This window comes from Onychostoma macrolepis, chromosome 05 (genome assembly GCF_012432095.1).
Source record: "Onychostoma macrolepis isolate SWU-2019 chromosome 05, ASM1243209v1, whole genome shotgun sequence".
Classification (NCBI taxonomy): domain Eukaryota; kingdom Metazoa; phylum Chordata; class Actinopteri; order Cypriniformes; family Cyprinidae; genus Onychostoma; species Onychostoma macrolepis.
Window position 1 is genome coordinate 23653380 of NC_081159.1, and position 19168 is coordinate 23672547.

At 38.1% G+C, this 19168-nt stretch overlaps 1 long non-coding RNA gene across 1 annotated transcript in view; it reads right to left on the bottom strand.

Moving 5' to 3' along the window:
* Nucleotides 1-528: 528 nt before the first annotated feature.
* LOC131541459 (uncharacterized) overlaps nt 529-19168 on the bottom strand; it is a 67875-nt gene continuing 49235 nt past the window's right edge. Inside the window, exons 3-5 of the long non-coding RNA XR_009271513.1 lie at nt 3077-3178; nt 2896-3004; nt 529-644 (exon numbers count right to left, since the gene is read on the bottom strand). This is a non-coding gene — a long non-coding RNA (uncharacterized LOC131541459). The remainder of the gene's footprint in view (nt 645-2895; nt 3005-3076; nt 3179-19168) is intronic.

Consider the following 19168-nt stretch of genomic DNA (forward strand, 5'->3'; position numbering starts at 1 on the left):
TGCTTTATTAGACAGCCTGACAGGCGCCAAAAAATATTGTCGAAGTTGCCTCGGCCCTAGCCGCCAAAAAGCCTTGCTCCGCACTCTGTCTTTTGTTGTGTCAGTCCTCCCTTCCCGTGATGGATTAGGCACTCTTTCTCACTCTCTCTTCTTCTCTCTTTCATTCGCTCTCCATCTCCTCCCTCAGTCAGAATGTGGTGGAACAGCCCCTTGTGACACAGCCAGACAGCTTCATCTTCATCAGTAGCCCCCAACGCCTCCACGCAGCCCCCGCTCCCGCCCCCCGCCGGGCCGAGAAGGAGAAGAGGGAGGGCACAGGTGTGGAAGAAGAGAGCCGTTTGTGAAGTGAGAAGTAAAAATACAGAGAGAAACAAGGTTATTGTAGTAGTTAACTAAAACAAATGGCAAACTTTAATCTTTATAAACCTAATATATCTTAAACTAGTAGCCATGGGAACTATTTTTCATTTAGTTCAACTTTAGTTTTTTTCTCTATATTTCCATCAACAAATAGTTGTGTATTTATTTGTTTATTTTATTTATTGTCTATTCTATTTATTATTAGTGTTATATTTTATTTTATTTTATTACCTTAAATGATATGTATGTCTGCACTATATCTGTACTTTGTGCACTAGAAGCTCCTGTAACCAAGACAAATTCTGATTTTCATTCTGATGTACAAAAATAGCTAAAACTGAACCTGAAATAAAAATGAATAAACTATATAGACATATTAAACAAAAATGAACAAAACTGACAAACATAACACAGCTACTAAAAATTTTACTAATATGAAACTTAAAGGTCCCATGACATGCTGCTTTTTGGATGCTTTTATATAGGCCTAAGTGGTCCCTAGTACTGTATCTGAAGTCTGTTTCCCGAAATTCAGCCTTGGTGTAGAATTTCAGCCACTGTGAACCAGTCCCACAATGAGCTTTCCTTAGCAGTGTTAATTTTGGCAGGCATTTTTGATTTAGTCTTAGTCTTGAGACGAAAATGCTTAATAGTCTTAGTCACATTTTAGTCATTTGAGTATTTCATAGTTTTAGTCTAGTTTTAGTCGACGAAAAGTCATTGTATTTTTGTCAACTTTTAGTCTTTACTTTTAGTCAAAGTGCCGTTAACAACATTTATTTTGGTAGCTATTTTATATGTAGTATTCAAACAAAAATAGGCATCAATTCTTCTCTCTTTAGACCAAATGAATTAAGCTTATGAGAAATTTGAATCAAGGATTGAATTAGGAAAAACTGGAATACATTTTCATTTTTTGGTAGAGATACAAATTAAACTCATTTTTCAGATACAGTAGCTTTACTTAAGTATACATGGTTAACATTTATGACACGGATAATTAGGAATGCTGTCCCTTTAAGACGGAAGGCATGCATGTAATACTGACACACATTCAGTTTTCACCCACCTGTTTACGCTCACTTAAGCCATAACTGACTGTATTTATGTGAGATACTCTGACTCTACACGATAGACACAGGACTGCTGTGTGTGTATTTGAGCAATGAGAACTGAGAACTGATCGCGCGCTGTATGAGAACTGAAGAAGTGGAGCGTGCGCACGAGAGAGAGCACTTCTATCAGCGCGACTCCGCCTATCCCGCCGTCACCAACTTTAAATTAATCGACAACGAATTGTGACTCCCGGGAAAAACGGGACGTCTGGTCACCCTATCCCTAACCCTTCGGGTGCTGAGGCTATTGTTTCAGATCGTTAGTTTGCGTTTTGATAGCCTATCCGTCCACTGCGGCTGCCATACTGAGACTAGATACGCCCCTCATCTGATTGCAATCCAATGACAAGAGACACACATTTTGGATTTAGGATGTATTTTGAATGTCCGGTAGTCCTCAAATAACATTTTAGTCCCGTCTCGTCTTGTTAATGAAGACGCGGCATTAATTTCGTCATAGTTTTTATCATCAGACATTAATTTTAGCTAGTCAACGTCTCGTCTTAGTCACAGAAAAAAGGTTCGTTGACGAATATTTTTCGTCTTCGTCGACGAAATTAACACTGTTCCTTAGGAAGTGCCATTTCTGTGTCTGTAGCTTTAAATGCTAATGAGGAGGAGAGAGGCGGGGCAAGGTGGAGGGTGGGTGTGTGGCCTTAACCAGCTTGCGCTACCATGCGCTAATGTTAACAGTGGATGTATCGCAGTGGCTCATAGACACACAATCTTCAAGCTTTTCAGTTTGACCCAGAATCTGATCCGGATGGAGAAGCACCGGATGAAGAAGTTGCAACTCAGCCGCTATAGCAAGACGATACGGTACTTTAGTTGGTTTGTTTATGTATGCTGTTACAGTTATTATCATGTACCTAATGCTAGCCATAGGCTCGGATTAAGGAACTAAAAAAATACTTTGGTGTTCATTTGTACATCCAAACACTGAGCAACTGCCATGCTTTGCTCGTTTGCAAGCCATGACGTCTCTCGAGGAAAAAAAAATATTGTGCTCGCCTCGCACGGTAGTAGCTCATTTTCTCATGGGCGGGCAAAGCAGAGACAGGGGAGGTAACCTTTCCCCGTATGACGACATAAAGGGGAGATTCCAGATTGGGCCATCTGAGCTTTCATTTTCTCAAAGACGAAGCAGGATACCCAGGGCCGGTTTACACCTATCGCCATTTCTAGCCACTGGAGGACCATAGTCAGGCTTGGGGAACTCATATTAATGTTAAAAAACCTCATAAAGTGAAATTTTCATGCCATGGGACCTTTAAAATAAAAAACTAATTCAAACTATTTTTAAAAATGATATAAAAAAAAACACTAGAGACAGAAACATAATATCAAACAACATGAAATCAGATGCATTTCGTGGCTAATTACACCACTTTACATTGATTGGAACAAAAGAAAGTGAAACCTCAACATTTCTGTCTTTTTGCTGACAAAAACACTTCTGTCTTGTTGTGTTCTCAGTGTTTGTCCCGAGGCTGCTGCTTCAACAGGTACTAGAAATCTGAAGATCTTGTCTGATGTAGAAACAGATCAAATATTTGAGCCAGCTAAATTGAATTTTCTTTCTAAAATTCGCTATCACTTACGTATTTTCAAAGAACCAAAGGGCCTCTCATAGTCACCCACACAGCTCTCCATTGATTAAACCCGAGAGACACAACAGGAGAGAAAACATCTCACCAGCAGACCTTAAAGAGAGAGAGAGAGAGAGAGCAAGAGCAGATAAAAGAAGAAAGGATGAGTGCAGAAGGGAAAAAAAAACACCAGCTGATGTTAACGAGCTGGGACACTTTTATTATCATTATTAATTAGAGCTTTTCAAGCAACAGAATTAAATCAATACGCTGGAGTGAAACAAATTTCAGAAGGCCGCTCAGATCAATCAGGAAGGGTTTTTATCTGCGTAACTGCCACTGAGCTAAGCTCGTTAGTGAAACAGTCGTTAACAAGGCACTTGCGGCAAGAGGATAGATCTGAGCTATTTCTAATTAGGAGGACATAAACCCAGCAACCATTTCTCCTCTCTGATTAACTGTTAAGTTCATTTGTGATTTTACCCCCTCCTACTATCCTCTTTCTTTGTCTGTCACAAACACACAGACACAATCCCAATTTCTCATGTAGATCTATTTTCTCTTCTCGTCGGCTTCTCGCTTTCTCTCTCAGCCTAACCATTAAACAGGATTAAATGCTTGCAGAGATTCTTGCCTTGTGTTAAATGATTGCGTCCTTATAAGGGTAAATGAGACCATTTATCATGGGCCCGTCCTCTGGGTGCGCTGCAGGTCGTTAGCCATCTACCGTCATGAAATAATTAGTTTTACTATTAATGTAGCAAAGCTCAATGATCATGAGTGCCCACATGTCCCCTTACACTGGGATTAATTGTATTAATGTGCTCAGATGCTCACTAAAGGCCTTTAAAAAAGGATGAAATGTTAGCAGGGCTCTGAAACATGGAACAGTCTTGAGCAGATAATAGCACAAAAAGATTCAGCGCTGCTTCCCTTTTATATCGTCTTTAATATCAATAGATTATAATAGTGCATACTGATGATAATGGCTGAAACGGCTATATTATGAATACAGCTCTTACGTGACATGCGCAACACTTACATTGTTCTAATATAACACTGTAAAACAGATGTGCTGACTCTAAATTGGATTTGATATTATAAAACATTCTTTTCTGATTATTTAAAATTTTATAAATTAAAATAAAAATATTTTTTTAAAGAGTAAAATAAATAAAAATGAAAATAATAAAGTGCCATGTTATATTGTGTTATATAAGAAATTGTTGAAATTTTATTTCACCATAGCAATATATATAACGATATAGTTATTTTTGCTTTAAATAAGGCCTTTATGATATCAACAATTTTATACCGTAGAAATTTCATAATTCTGGTCACTGGTGTCAATATCACAAAAAACTAATGCTAGCCTAAATTTAAAAAACAAAACAAAACTCAACTAAAACTAATTACAAGCAATAGGACAAAAACATATTATAAAGTAATCACATGTATAAAAACACTAAATATTATTGACTGTGTAAATTAAATATGTATTTCTTCTTACTAAAGTTACAAAGGTGATTTAGTCAAGAGTAGTAAGAGATTTTCTCTCTTTTGTTGTTTGATTAACACATTGGTCTCAAACTCAATTCCTGGTGGGCCACAGCTCTGCACAGTTTAGCTCCAACCCTAATCAAACACACCTGATCCAGCTAATCAAGGAATTCAGGATTACTAGAAACTTCCAAGCAGGTGTGATTTGGAGCTGGTTGGAGCTAAACTCTGCAGAGCTGTGGCCCTCCAGGAATTGAGTTTGAGACCAATGGATTAACATGACAGACAGCAGGAATATTAGACTGCTGTCACTTTAAGAGCTGCCTGGATGCAATATACACGTTTTCTTTCTCAGCTGTTTGCTTTCACTTAAGACCTAAATAGCTGTGTTTACGAGGATACTTGCAAAGACAGGAATTTTGACACATACAAATGTGTGTTTTTAACCATTTAAGGCCTATAAAGCAGCAAAAATAACTCAATTTAATACTCCTACGCTCTATGAGGACCATCTTCATGTGCACGTGCCTCTCTGACAGCTCTCAGAAACAGTCTCTCAGAGAGTGCAGTTATCTTTCATTGACTTAAAATCACTTGTTTTTTTAACTGCAGTGCTTAAAAATGTGTGCAAACGATAAGTTTTCGTGACTACGAAGCACAGCAATGTCTCGTGAGCGTGTAGCCGCCATAGAGATGATAGTCCAAAATCTTTATCAGTTGACACATTTTTACTGGTTAATCATGTCTTCTGGTCTATCACCCACCCCAAATAGTAATATTACTATATATAACATGATATAAAATATAACTTGGCACTTTCCAACATTACCCATAATCCAATTTATTACCCATAAAAACATCTCACTCATTTCTTATAACACTGTATGAAGGTTTGCCATTTCTAATTTCAAGCCAGTTATAAGAATGATTGAAAACAATACTAAAACATAAACTGATTCCCAAGCAGTTATCATTTCTACATGTTTTAATTAGAGAGAAATAACAGGGAATGACTGACACCATAAGTGATCATCGTTGATGACCCAGTTCTTGAGGCAGTGTTATTAACCTAATGAAGAACAATGCTTGACTTGAAGTCCACAGCTGTTCCAGCCTCACAAACACCAGGAGGATGGGCTGGAAAAAATTCCTCACAATGTCAAGAGGTGACACTGTGTCGAAGAGCAACCACAGAGGTGTAAAGTTAACAGAGACACAAAGGCTAAATTCTATTGGTGACGCTGGCTTTTTGCTATGAGCATTGTGATTAACCTACTGCTCCAGGTCTGCCTCTTGACCCTCTCTACACGCTGACCTCTACATCCTAGCACTCTCTCACAGCGTCTCTCTGCAGGCTGTTGCTGTAGTCATAGTAGGCCGCATCTGGGGCCTGTGATCAACGTCACGACACATTAGAAACAGTGACAGAATCTCTCCCCCGTGCTCAGTTGGAGTTTTACTATGGGTCAGAAACAGAGCCAAACTCCCTTCAGCATAGGATGTCTGTTTTTGTCCTTCATTCATCTATTGTTTTAGGGTGTGATCTAGTTTCAAACAATATCTGTTTATCTAAATGTCTATTTAATCTAAGCCCAGTTTTTATACATGCAAACTATTCAAACATGAGTGCTGCTTGCATGTGCACAGTTCTAGGGTGTTTTAGTAAGTCAACAGGACGTTGCTATGCAGTCTGCACTTATTGTAAGTGCATGGAAAGGCATTACTCTGTGATTGCTAGGACATTGCCAATGACTGCTTACCAGGCCAAGTTAAAAGAGCTCACCCAGATATCTCTATAATGTTTTGTTTACATCCAAGTTATACATACCAAATGCTTAGGTTAGTGGTTTAGAATAAATTACTTAAAGTAAGCATAAAATGGAAAGTCACCCTATCTGTTTTCTAAATTGATTTTATTGTGAACAATTCATCCATGCAATGATAGACTTCTCTCTGATGATGTCTGCCAGACTTCTCCAGTTATTTAGTCCGCTTAAACCCAGCAAACTCACATTCAGATCAACCGATGGATAGAAGTTTCCACTTTTTCATAATTGGTTTCACTCAGATGTACAGTGCACAAAACAAAAGAGATCTGTTGCTACTTCTGTTTCATCTTGACTTTAAGATAGTTCACCCAAAAATGAATACTGAGTCATCATTCACTCAATATCAAAACTTTCTAAACCCGTATCAATTTCTTAACACAAAAGAAGATATTTGGAAGAATTTGAGTAACCAAACTGTTTTTATTCCTCAGTGACTTGCATAGTATTTTTTCCATACTATGGAAGTCAATGAAGACCAACAACTGTTTGGTTACCCACATTTTCCAAAATGTCTTTGTTTATGTTCAACAGAAAAAACAAACTCATAAAGGTTTGGAATAACTTGAAGGTGAGTAAATGAAGACAGTAATTTTATTTTTGGGTGAACTATAACTTGGGCAAAAATATTGATTATTATTTAATTGCTCCAATACCAAACAATCCATTTAGCTAACTTTTCAGACACATGTGAACAATTTTTAGCGTAAAAAAACTGTCAAATATACTGTATGAGTAATTAAAAATCAAACTGTTAAAATTATACTTTTGTGTTGTTTGTAGTTCTGTTAAACCTCTGGTCCTTGATGCGTCAAAGCAAAGTGTTTACTAATGTAGTAAACTTAGTGTGAATCATTACTTGAAGTCAGTGATCCAGAATCACACTCCAGCAGATGAGACCAATTTGGAGAAGTTTTTACCCATTCCTGATGCATTTTCTTCTTCTTTTTCTCCCTCTTCTTTGTTCCAGATCCTACCGTCTGATTGTTGCCTAATGAATAGGCCATGTCTGAGTGCAAAGATCCTGCTGTACCCTAAGACAGATCGAACATCTGGACCGAAAAGAAAGATATAACACCAGTGTCATCACAGCCTGTGTCTGTATAACCAATCCATCTGCATTACACGCAGCACATGTGCGAGGGAGCTGAAGTGTGCCGTTTTTCAAAAGTCTGGTTTATGCGAAAAAAATACACTCACTTTTTTTTTGGTTCATGCGTGTCTGTGCAACACACTCGGCGGCTATGTGCAGCAGAGTGCAACAAAGCCACTACATCACTGTAATTAGTTTTGTCATTCTCTCTCCCTCACTCACTCACCAGCTCTAATGTAATACAGAGCTCAGGCCAGGCCAGTAAGGCCATTAATGAGTCACACTGACACAGCCTCCAGGACCCCAGTGCTTTTTACTGTCTATCTGCAGCCATGACATCAATTAATCACTCGTTAATCCTACCCCCTACACCGGCCTTACTGAGAGGGGGCAGGGGGCCGTGTATGATCCAAATTCTACCCATGAAGAAAAGCAGAATGGCTGACAGAGCTGAAAACAGAATTGTAATGAAATATAAGCTATATACATTCAAATATATATATTCAAAAATAAAACAAAGGCTCAATTATAACAGGGAATGCTCACTTTTCACAATCTAAGGAATCTAATCTATTCCCAATGGAATGAAATCCTGCCCTACATTTTTTTTTTTCTCGTTGAAAAGGCATCTCATTATAGACTTGAACCAGGAGAAACTGTTTAAACTCAGACGCAGTGTAACCCACTTCAAATTTTACTGTTAATTATGCACTTTAGAAACAAGACCGATAAGCAAAGAACATGTCCTTAAAAGGTGTTGTGTGGTGTTTATTGTTCAGTGTGTACATCAGATTGTCTCCTCCTCCACAGGGAGTGACTGAGGGGATGCAGGTGCTGGATGGACTAATGTTGTGCTAACAGGTGTTTTGGAGAGCCTGGCCATGTATGGGAAGAGTCGTCCACTGTGAATGTTGTGTTTATCCTCTCCGTCTCTCTCTCACTCACTCCCTCTCCCATGATAAATGACACACTTTCTTCGGGCTGACATTTCACAGCACTGGAATCTCTCAAAGCCGTTAGTCTCTGACATTTTGTTTCCTCCACCAAAAAAAAAGGAAAAGTAGAAGAAATGTACTCATTTCCAGACGTCCCTTTACCGTGTAGTGTGGCGCTTATAGGGCATGAGTGAATGCAGGAGTGATTCCTGTATCCCTGATCAAGATGGGTCATCACACATTGAAATTACACATGCAGTGAAAAAGTAGGATACTATGATAAGTTGTGTCCTTTTTCCAATACTGAACATAGCAATACTCAAACTTAATTTGAACAGTATTGATAAATGAAAGGTAAAATAATTTGACAAATATGCAGAAATTGGTTTGGACACACCTACTCATAATTTATTATTACTATTTTCCATATTTTAGAATAATAGTGAAGTCATTTATCTATGATATGAAGTAAATGGAAGTATGTGAATTATGCAGTGACAAAAACAATCATATCTTAATCATATAAAAAAAAAAGTTAATTACTTTGTCTCTTAGAAAGACCACACTTTTAAAACGGTAATTCACTGCTGGCAAAAAGAGAACTAAGTCTAAGACAGTGCTACATAACTAGAGAAAACAAAGAAAAAGGGCTGTGGCAAAAAAAAGGAAGAAAACTTCAACACCCATAATGCACTGAGCTCGATTAGACTATCTGTGAGCAGGGATATAAAAATGTGGAAGTACAATCTATAGTTTTCACAAAGCCCTGGATCCGTTAAAAGTTCACCAGATGACGCATTTACATCATCTGTTGGACTGTTGCTGACAAATAAATGGGATATTTTGGTGCAGGTAACATAGAAAAATAATACACTTTGTTCCTTTACTTACTGTACTAAAGATGTAACAATACAAAACCTACCCCCTTAAAAGCCCAAATCCGACACTAGTAAAAATCTACACGATATAATGGAATACTTGTGATTTTTTAATTTGTTTTATTAATGCATTAAAAACTGTTAGAAGACAAAGATATTATTTTAATAACGCTGGATTTGAATGATTTTTGTAGTCAGATGGTGTGGTTACAGTGTCCATTGTCCAAATTTCAAGCATTCAAGCATATAGGTCAAGAGGGCTGCAGGACGAGAAAACAGTGGTTCAGTAGTTGTTATATTATTGTTTCATCTTAGTAATCCAACTGTAGTTGGTTCAAATATAGAGACTTGCACTATACACTGCATGCAACACGTAACACATGATCTGTTTCATGTACTTAATTTCCACTGCATGCTGTATAGGGAATACAGAGTGATACTACAAGCAACAGAAAGATTTAATTATTGAAATTTATGCAAATGAATCCAATTAATTTGTAAGCAATACTGACAAAGGTCGGCCTGACATTTCTAATGAGTAACAGACAGTGTGAGCGGCCATGTTGAATTTGAAATGTGTGGGGATGTTCTGCCATGCGCAAAACACAGTGGCTATTAATTTCATCAAAACAGATGGGTTTCTTAAGACTATGATCAATGGTTCAAGTCAGAAAACTGACATCAAATCAATCAGAATTTGGTTCTTTGGACTTTCAGTGTTGGTGTAGTTGGGCTTTCCTATGGCACTGTATTGCATCCAACTTAAATTGAGCTGAACATACAAGGTTCAGATCCCACATTTAAGGTGCATCACCATTCAAAAGTTGGGGATTTTTTTGTTTTTTTGAAATAAGGAATTTATTACTTTTACTCAGCAAGGATGCATTAAATTGATCAAAAGTGAAAGTAAAGATTTTACATTGTTATTCATTGGGGGTGGGGGTCATGATTTCCAAATAAATATTAAGTAGCATAACTGTTTTCAGCATTGATAATAATAAGAAATGCTTTTCTAATGTCATTCTAATTGACTGGAATAATGGCAATGTCTTAAAATTTTTAATAATATAACAGTTTTTTACTGTATATTTATCAAATAAATGCAGCCTTAGTGAGCATAAGAGACTTCTTTCAAACACATTAAAAAAATCTTACCAACACCATTCTTTTGAACAGTAGTGTTTGCTGAACAGAATGTAACGATAAACAGGATGGAATTCACTCTTACAAGTACCAACTAAGCATTAATTCCTAAGAAGTAACACTGAATCTTTGTAGTGTAAAGGTCATGTAGAGTTGGAGGTGCACTCATTCAGAAAACAGGCTGCCTCACAAAATCAGTCTTTCAAACTCTGACACCCACAAAGTCCCACCCGTCTCCAAAACACACACGCACGCAAACTTTTTTTGGCCACAGAAACAGTTCCCCCGATCTGAGCGATCTGAACGTCACATAGCTCTCCCCGCTGCGGTCAGAAAAGTGTTTCCCGCTGCTGACAGGCAGGATAGATGACCTCCATTATACACAACTACAAATACATTCCAACAGCTGAAGGTGCAGTAAATTATCCTTCAGCAGAGATGGGAGGAGAGAGCAGAAGACAAAAAGAACAGAGAAAAAAAAACAGGAGCGAAGGTCTAATATTTCAAGCTGGATTCCCTCAGAGAGAAGAATGGAGTCTTAAGTTTGTCTACTCTAAAGGTTGTCTAACAATAAGAGTTATTCCATTCTGATGACTTAAAAGAAAATCAATCAGACAACCGCACAGTCATCTGTAACTGTTTGTGTGTATTAGCTTTTTTCATGAGGCTGAGAGTTCAATCTAATCCTCACCGGTTGACATTAGCATTAGCTGTTTTGCCAAGATACTCCACATTGTTGCAGCATTTTCTTTTCTACCTGAAGTTTACATATCAGTTCAATTTTCCTGTGGCAGCAAAACTTCTGGTTTACTCTTGTATTGTAGTGCTGCATGCTAAGTGCATGCTAACTGAATAAAATGGAAAAAAAAGTGTTTTATATAAGCATTTTCTGTCCTCTCTCTGACTAAATGTTACACAGGCTGTTTTTGCTTCTGTACCTTTAAGACTGCTGTATATAAATGACCTCTGTTTTGATTAGCTAACCTCCAAGTACCGGTGTGTTTCACACAAGTTGAATACGCATTAATATGCTTCTGATATAAACACAATTCAAAATCTGTGTGTGGGCAGGTTTTGCTATGGTTGTAGGGACGATACTTCAAAAATTTCTCCAGAAAAGCAAAACCTGACCAAACCGCTTTGTGGAGAAGTATGTGTGTTTGCACATGTGTTCGAATGTATATGAAATATGTAAAGGCTTGACCTCAAAAAGCTGGTTTCTCTGTGAAGAATAGCGCATTCTCTGTCACACACACCCACTCTCACTGTAACACTATAAATTAGCTACAATCCCTGCAGCATCAATCTAATATAATTGCTCTGACGCCAGTCGAGACAACAGTTCTGTTTACGAGACAGTTTTCTCTTATCTGTTCGTATTATCCTATTATTAATGGTCTGCTACATAAAAACACTTACATTCATTCTGAACCCTCAAACAGTCTCCTAGAGAAATAGACAGTAAACATACACACACAAGTGTCACAGAATAGCTAAAGTGTCTGGCTTTGTCAAACTAATGTGCAGAGTGTCACACTGCGATGTCAAACACGATTATATCAAACACACACTTTTTACCCATGGGGCATTTCATCGTGGCAGTTTGACATCACAACCACAGAAACTCTTGCTTATCAAGACTATCACTGCAAGTTTATGGGAAACGTGATGAAAGCAAAATACGAGAATTCCTTTGATACGATGGCCTTTGCCACTATAACCAGAGTTCGGCATTCATGGCATAATATTTTCCATAAGATATCATTGCTGCAGATCGGAGCCAGTGAGAGAGTTTGTTTTACTCACATTTAAAAGCTACTCACTGGATGTCAACTATTTATACAGTGTACTGAATGTCAGGGCTCAGAAAAACTACTACACTGTAAAAAAAAAAAAATGTTGAGCCAACCTAAAATTTTATTAAGGCAACCAGCTTCAGCAGATTTTTGAGTTTGCTCAACTTATTTTTGTGGGAGATTCTCAAATTTTTGTTGTATAAACTTGAAATGACAAGTTGAGAAAACTCAAAAATCTGCTGAAGCTGGTTGCCTAAAAACCTTTTTTTTTTTTACAGTGTAGATATCCAGCACTTCCTTTCCATTTTAGAAATAATTAAAAGGTTAGAAAGAATTACGACAGTTTAAAAAAAAAATACAGCTTACTTCATACATAGAAGAGACACGTGCAAGTTGTCACAAAGTAGGACTATATTAAGATTAAAACATTTTAATTTGACACGAACATACCTATTCCCATAATTTTTTTAAAAATAAAATAAAAACTGATACTGTGACATGGGCCAAGGCCTACTATCTTTTTGTTTTCTCAAAAGATGTGTTCAATCACCCTTTTTCTCAAAAATTGAGGTTTATATAGAATCTGACTTCCAAAGTATTTACTGAAGTACTTATCTTTGTTACATAAAAGGGATAGTTCACCCAAAAATGAAACTTCTGTCATCATTTACTCACCCTCATGTCATTCCAAACCTGTACGACTTTCTTTCTTCAGTGAAACACAAAAGAAGGTATTCTGAAGAATGCTAGTGAACAAACAGTTTTGGTTCCTATTGACTTCCACTGTATGGACAGAATTTTTTGGGTGAACTATCCCTTTAAATCTGCAGGTATTTGGTGTTGCTGCTCTGTCTCGATAATGAAAAAGCATGTAAAGTAGTTTCATGTGTGAACAGAAAGAGCGATTAAAACTTTCTCTTTTTTTGGTCTCTACTTTTGCTTCTTTCATTTTCTACTCTCTCTCTCTTCCTCTGGATCTCAGCCCTCAGTTTCCTAGAGAAGAGGGCTGAAGACAGATTTTAATGAAACTGTCAGAGAGTGTGTGTGTGTGAGTGTGTGTGTGTTTGCTTCACTGCTGAGAGTGTAATTATGCCTCTTCCCTTAACAGACAGTCTGACAGACATATTCTCTCCTCCCTTCTTCTGTCTTTCCTCACTCTGTCCATCTCACAGGCCCCTTGAGACACAAATTAACATCACATTTGGTTTGTCATCAGCCTTTGAATGACAAACACAGCTAAAACAGAAATGACCGAAATGGACCAATGTTTTATTCTTACAGTAATGTCACCATAATGACCAACTGTCGTTCCCAGTCGGCCGTTAAATCTATGATGTGCAATAGAGTCACTGAAAGCCATTTGTATATGAATGAGCCATGTCAACATGCAAAAGATGACACTGTAAATCAACGCAAACAGATACATAAGAAAAGTCAGGAAAAGAGAGGAGAGAAAAAGAGCCAAAAGAAGAGAAATCAGAACCAATAATTAAGAAATACAGATGGGGCTTTACTTGAGATGGAAGGACCATAAATCCCATCATGTCTCGCTCTCTCTCACTCACTCTATCATCAGCGCTGTAAGTTTTTAATCACACTGAAATGATTTATTTTAACGTCAGCCGTGTGTCACCGCACTTCCTTTCATTTTTCAAATTGTTTGTGTTTTTTCTCGATGATAAATTTATCTTCAGACAACCCCAATATGACTAATTAACTCTGAAATATAGGAACCAGATGTTCGGGTGAAGGAAGTTTCTACGCAGCAGCCAAAAGAACATGCCAATCTCTCTCTCTCTCTCTCTCTCTGTCTCTCATTCTCTCCCCCTTACTCATTTTATGTTCAGTCAGGCTCTTTCGGCTCTAATGTGTGACCTGTCATATTGAGGTCCAGAGTAAATTTCCTGGCTACGCTGCACATGCTGCAGTTCACAGGCACTTTCCTCTCGTTTCCATCACCTTTCTTCCTTCTTCGCTCATCACCCCGTACCTAATAATCCTCCTCCGTCGCTCACAGACCACAAATTTCACAGGAGTATTTATAATTACGTCTAATTTACCATTAGGATCAAAACATTTACAGTGAGCGCAAACAGACTGGAAGCAATCAGAAATGACTGCAGTTGATCCCAAACTTTGTAAGAAAAATCACACAGTATGTAGCCATTAAATAAACAGTGTATTTAGACGTGAACATGAAGTGCTAAGTTGAACAGTCTTTGAGGGCCATGCTTCGGCCTGCGTGTGTGTGTGTCGCTGCTAAAGCAGAGCGTGATGGCGCCGGGCCCCGGAGGGACGCGTTGCTCTGACACTCTGACAGTTTGCCATGAGTGACGTGTGATCCGTACAAATTTCAGGACTAATAAATCTACCTGTCAGTGCGGGGGACTTGAAAGGGCTGAGGCCCTCGGGCTGAGCTTTAACACAACTCGTGTTGATGAAATTCTGTAGGCTGGAGAATTATAGCTGTCAGAAAAACGCCCACGTCAAATCTTGAGCTTTTGGCTCACTTACTCTTTTTTTTTCTTCTTCTCTCTCTCTTTCCTCTTTTCCCTTGCTCTCTCAACACTCATATATCGCTCACATACATCCAAAGCGAACTCTCCATGTCTCTCTCTTCCTTTAGCTCGATGTAGAAAATGAGACGCAGACTTCTTTCATCGCTTGGTAACTATTATTACATCACTTTGACACCGTACAACCTCAGGCCTGCCAAGCTGCACCACATAACACCGTTCCTCCTCGGCTTCCATTACTGCACTTAAAGCACACACACACACACACACACTTGGGTTGACGTCGGTGTTATCTGCGTCTGGCATGGCTCCGGTGACGTGAGAGCAGGTCCTGATCTCTTTTGTTTGTAGGTGTACAGGACATGGAGGATCGCTGTCAGCAGTCGGGGTTAAACAGGGGAAACGTGCAAAAAGATCTCACTTTGCTCTCTCTGTAAATTCTATACCAATAAGCCAATAAATCACCGTTCCTTCTCCTTTCTCCTTCCTTGAAGGTTCACAGTGTTAGATTTATTCCTGTTTGTCCTTTATTTTTGGCTGTGTTTGCTTAGCGTCTTCTCTCCTCGCGCTCCCCGAGTGTCCGCGGGGCGATAACTCATGTTGTTTGGACACTTCTCTACTGGCGCTGTCTTTCCCGTAAACTCTATAGAGGGGGATATGAGGGCGCTTGTATTTACACTGTGGAGTGAAGAGTTCAGTATATGTATGTATGTGTGTGTGTGTGTGTGTACGTGCAGACTGCATGCCTGGCCTGTCTGCTTAAATGTCAACAGCACCTTTCTTTCCTGCAGTCACTCATATATAGGACTGATCGTGACTCAAAAAGATCATTGAGATGATGCACAAAGTCTCTCAAAAACATGTTCTAAATATTTTGGCATTTAAATCGCAGACCAAGGCCAAAATCTTGCATTTACCTTGTATATCCATTTTTAAAATTCAAATTTAGTTAAATAAAACTTCATTTGCAAAGCTCTTGTAATCTATCTGGCTAACAGATAAAACTGTCCAGTGTGCAAAATACAAAAATAAATACAAATAAAAACAAAAACAATTTAATACTTTTGAAAGCATCAGTATGGGGTGAAACCTACAGCCATGTGATAGTGTGTTTATGAATTTATGAAGTTGTCCCGAAGTTGTTATGAAGTGAACGTGTTGGCAGGGCAAGTAAAAATTGTAAGCACTGGCCCAAATTGCCAGCAGAAACAAATAAATCACTATTGCTGTTGAGCAACCGCATAGTAATATGTATTAAAAACACCTTAACCTCAGAACGTGCAAGAAGATGCTTCAGATTTGGTATTATAATTGGGTGAGAAGTGGGGAAAAATCCTGAACCTGCTGCTATTTTTCAAACCTTCCAAGGAAATCTGAATTCATCTGTTTGAAAGTCACATCTCATGCCAACTTTCTGCCATGCAGCATATTTATAATGTTTTCACAAAGCGGTTTCCGTAAAGTTTGACATTGACAGTAAGTCTAGTTAACATGCCATAAAAATGTGTTCTAAAAGCACTATTAAAAGGGGAGTTTCATCAAGTGTTATGAAAAGAATTTACCAAAATGATCTTCCACACCCCATTCAATGATAATGTCATCAGATAAAGGAAATGAGTAACTACTAGATTAAAGGCTGATCCCAGTCATTCATTCACTGACCTCACCCCATCATCAACAGGTAGTATTTTTTTTTTTTAAAGTCTCTTCATGTCTCAATCTGTCAAAGTGTCATGCAGGGTGTGTCTGACAGCGTGAGTGTTTGACAGAGTGTGTGATCTCAGACTTTAACAGGGCTTGGGGTGAGGACCAAACGCGCCGCGCTACAAATCCCAGCGATGAAGTGATCTCAGCGCAGTCTTGATGAGTACACTAGATCTTTGAAGACAAATTAACAACCGACGTGCACGCACATGCGCATGACTCTGAAATGGGGCCCTGGCTAACTATAACCAGACCTGTTGCAAATGTGATTTCCGAGCCTAATAGACTGAAACTTCACTGATGGCTTTAAGCAGCTGAAACCACATTCTCCTGTTCCTCAGCCTCTTGACTCCTACGTGAACTGGGGAGTTTGGCCCAGGGGCATACAAACATTTGTGTGTGTGTGTGTGTGTGTGTGTGTGTGTGTGACTCTGACAGCAGGGTCTAAACTAACAAACAGGAACCAGGATCCAGGGCTCTCACCCCAGTCTCTCTCTCTTTCTGTAGCCCCGGTGTTGACCTCTAAAGTCCTGCAGCAGTGGTCATGACCAGAGCCTGCCCCAGACCTCCACACCTGCCCATCATTCTCACCTTTCACTTTTAATTCCTCTGAAAAGACACTTTCTGGCTCACTGAGTCAGACAGGCAGAGTGTGTGTGAGAGCTTCATCAGAACAATATTAGATAAAGACAGCAGGGTTTGGGCAAAATTCAGAATAGAAGAATTGGTTCCCTTTCAGTTCACAAGGACAAATTTGAATTGAAGTGATGAAATGTCATACAGGTTTGGAATGACATGAGGGGGAGTAAATGACTGCATATTCATTTATGGATAAATTATCCCTGAAAAATATAAATATTTCCAGCAAATATAAAAATACATTGCTTAAAATGGAAATTTATTTTGGGATAAAGTGAAAAGTGGGTACGGGAAGTAAAAATTTAAGTACTTGCCCATCTCAACAGCAGAAGAAAAAAAAAATCTTTATTTTTGAGCCCTGGCAACCACTAAGAACATGTTAAAAATTGGACGAGAAGTTGGGAAAAACCCTGAACTAATACTATTTTTTCAAAGGAAACATCATGCAGGTTTGGAACAACATGAGGGCGATTTAGTTCATGAGTGTGAATTTGCATTGTGACACCCCACAGGAATGTGAATCGGAATTTGAATTTGAATTCCAGGAAGAAGAATTTACTAAATTGCAATTCAAGGAAATTTAACACAGGTAATGCAATTTGGGAAATAAAATATTCTTCCTTCCTCTTCTTAACTATTCTTCAAAATTAATCGCGTTAATCAGCCATGGACTGTGATTAATCATGATTAATCACACATTTAAAATACTAGGATTTACCTGTAAATGTGTTGAAATAAAGAAATGCATGACAAACTAGTTTAAGGAAACAGAACCTTTCACACTTCTGCCAGGTATGAGACATAATCCTTATTATTCTTTTGTTTTTATTCAGCCATTATCAGTCTTTATACTGGCAATAAAATGTTTACCAAGCCATATCGCTTCAATCCCAGTATACATTTACCCAACTATTATCAAAAGTATTTCTAAATAAATACAACAAAACATTTTCTTGCGACCTCACGTGAAGTATTATGACAAAATGCATTATGAAGAAGAATTGGACCTGTTCTGCAGGTGCATTAGAGCTAATATTAGCATCATGCTTCAGACAGTTTATGAGATTAATAGTACACTTTTGTTTGTAATAACTTCCTTTTGCGATCACATGGAATTTGGTTATTTACTGTTGTTAAAATATGCTATTTATAGCCTTTTATATCGCTGCACAAATTAGCATAGATGTACACATTCCTCACATGAAAATATCCTATCGTAATCGTGTGTTTATTATCTTATATAATCTATAGTGGCTGTTGTCATGTTTATTTCTGCTGTGTAAAAGCCTTAACATGTATGCTCTGCTGAAACTCACGTTGTTTGTGATGTTACCGCCTCTCCGTTCTTAAGTTGCCAGTGATACATTCCAAGTATAATACACATTAGTTAAAGGATCTATTTAAATTTTTATTTGTCTATATACACTTTGGGTGGCCGCGGTACATTATAAAAGTAGCCCAAAAAAAACGCAACCCACGGCTCTGTAATTTTTCCCGTGACTGTATTTTCAAAATAGCCCACTTGTGCCGCTGCCCTGGCAACACTGGTGCTGTACCCTCATCACACAACGATAGATAACCTTCCGTGCTGCGATGACAGGAAGAAGTTGGGGTCAAACCTTATCAAACGATTAATTTGCGTTAAAAAAATATTAACACGTTAAAATTTTTAGATTAATCGCATGCGTTAACGTTGACACCCCTAGTTTCAATACAAATGTCTATAAGTAGCATTTCAAACATGTCTAAAATCTTAGCCTATAAAATCTTGAATCTTCCAGGGTTTTTGAACTATTTTCTAAAAAAAAAAAGATTTGTCAAGCTAACATTCACAAACTTTTATTTTTGACGTATTTAGTCTAGTTACTTATTTCCTGACATTTCAATTCATTAAATTTTTCCCTTACCTGTCAATTCAAATTGTAACTCTGCATCCTCTTCAAAAAGCATTTCTAATTCTATTCTAAATGGCACACAACCATGATAGAGATTGATGATTAAATGAAGGACAGACAGATCAATAGATCCATAGATACATTAGCAGCCATTGGCAACATAGAATGAACAATGCACA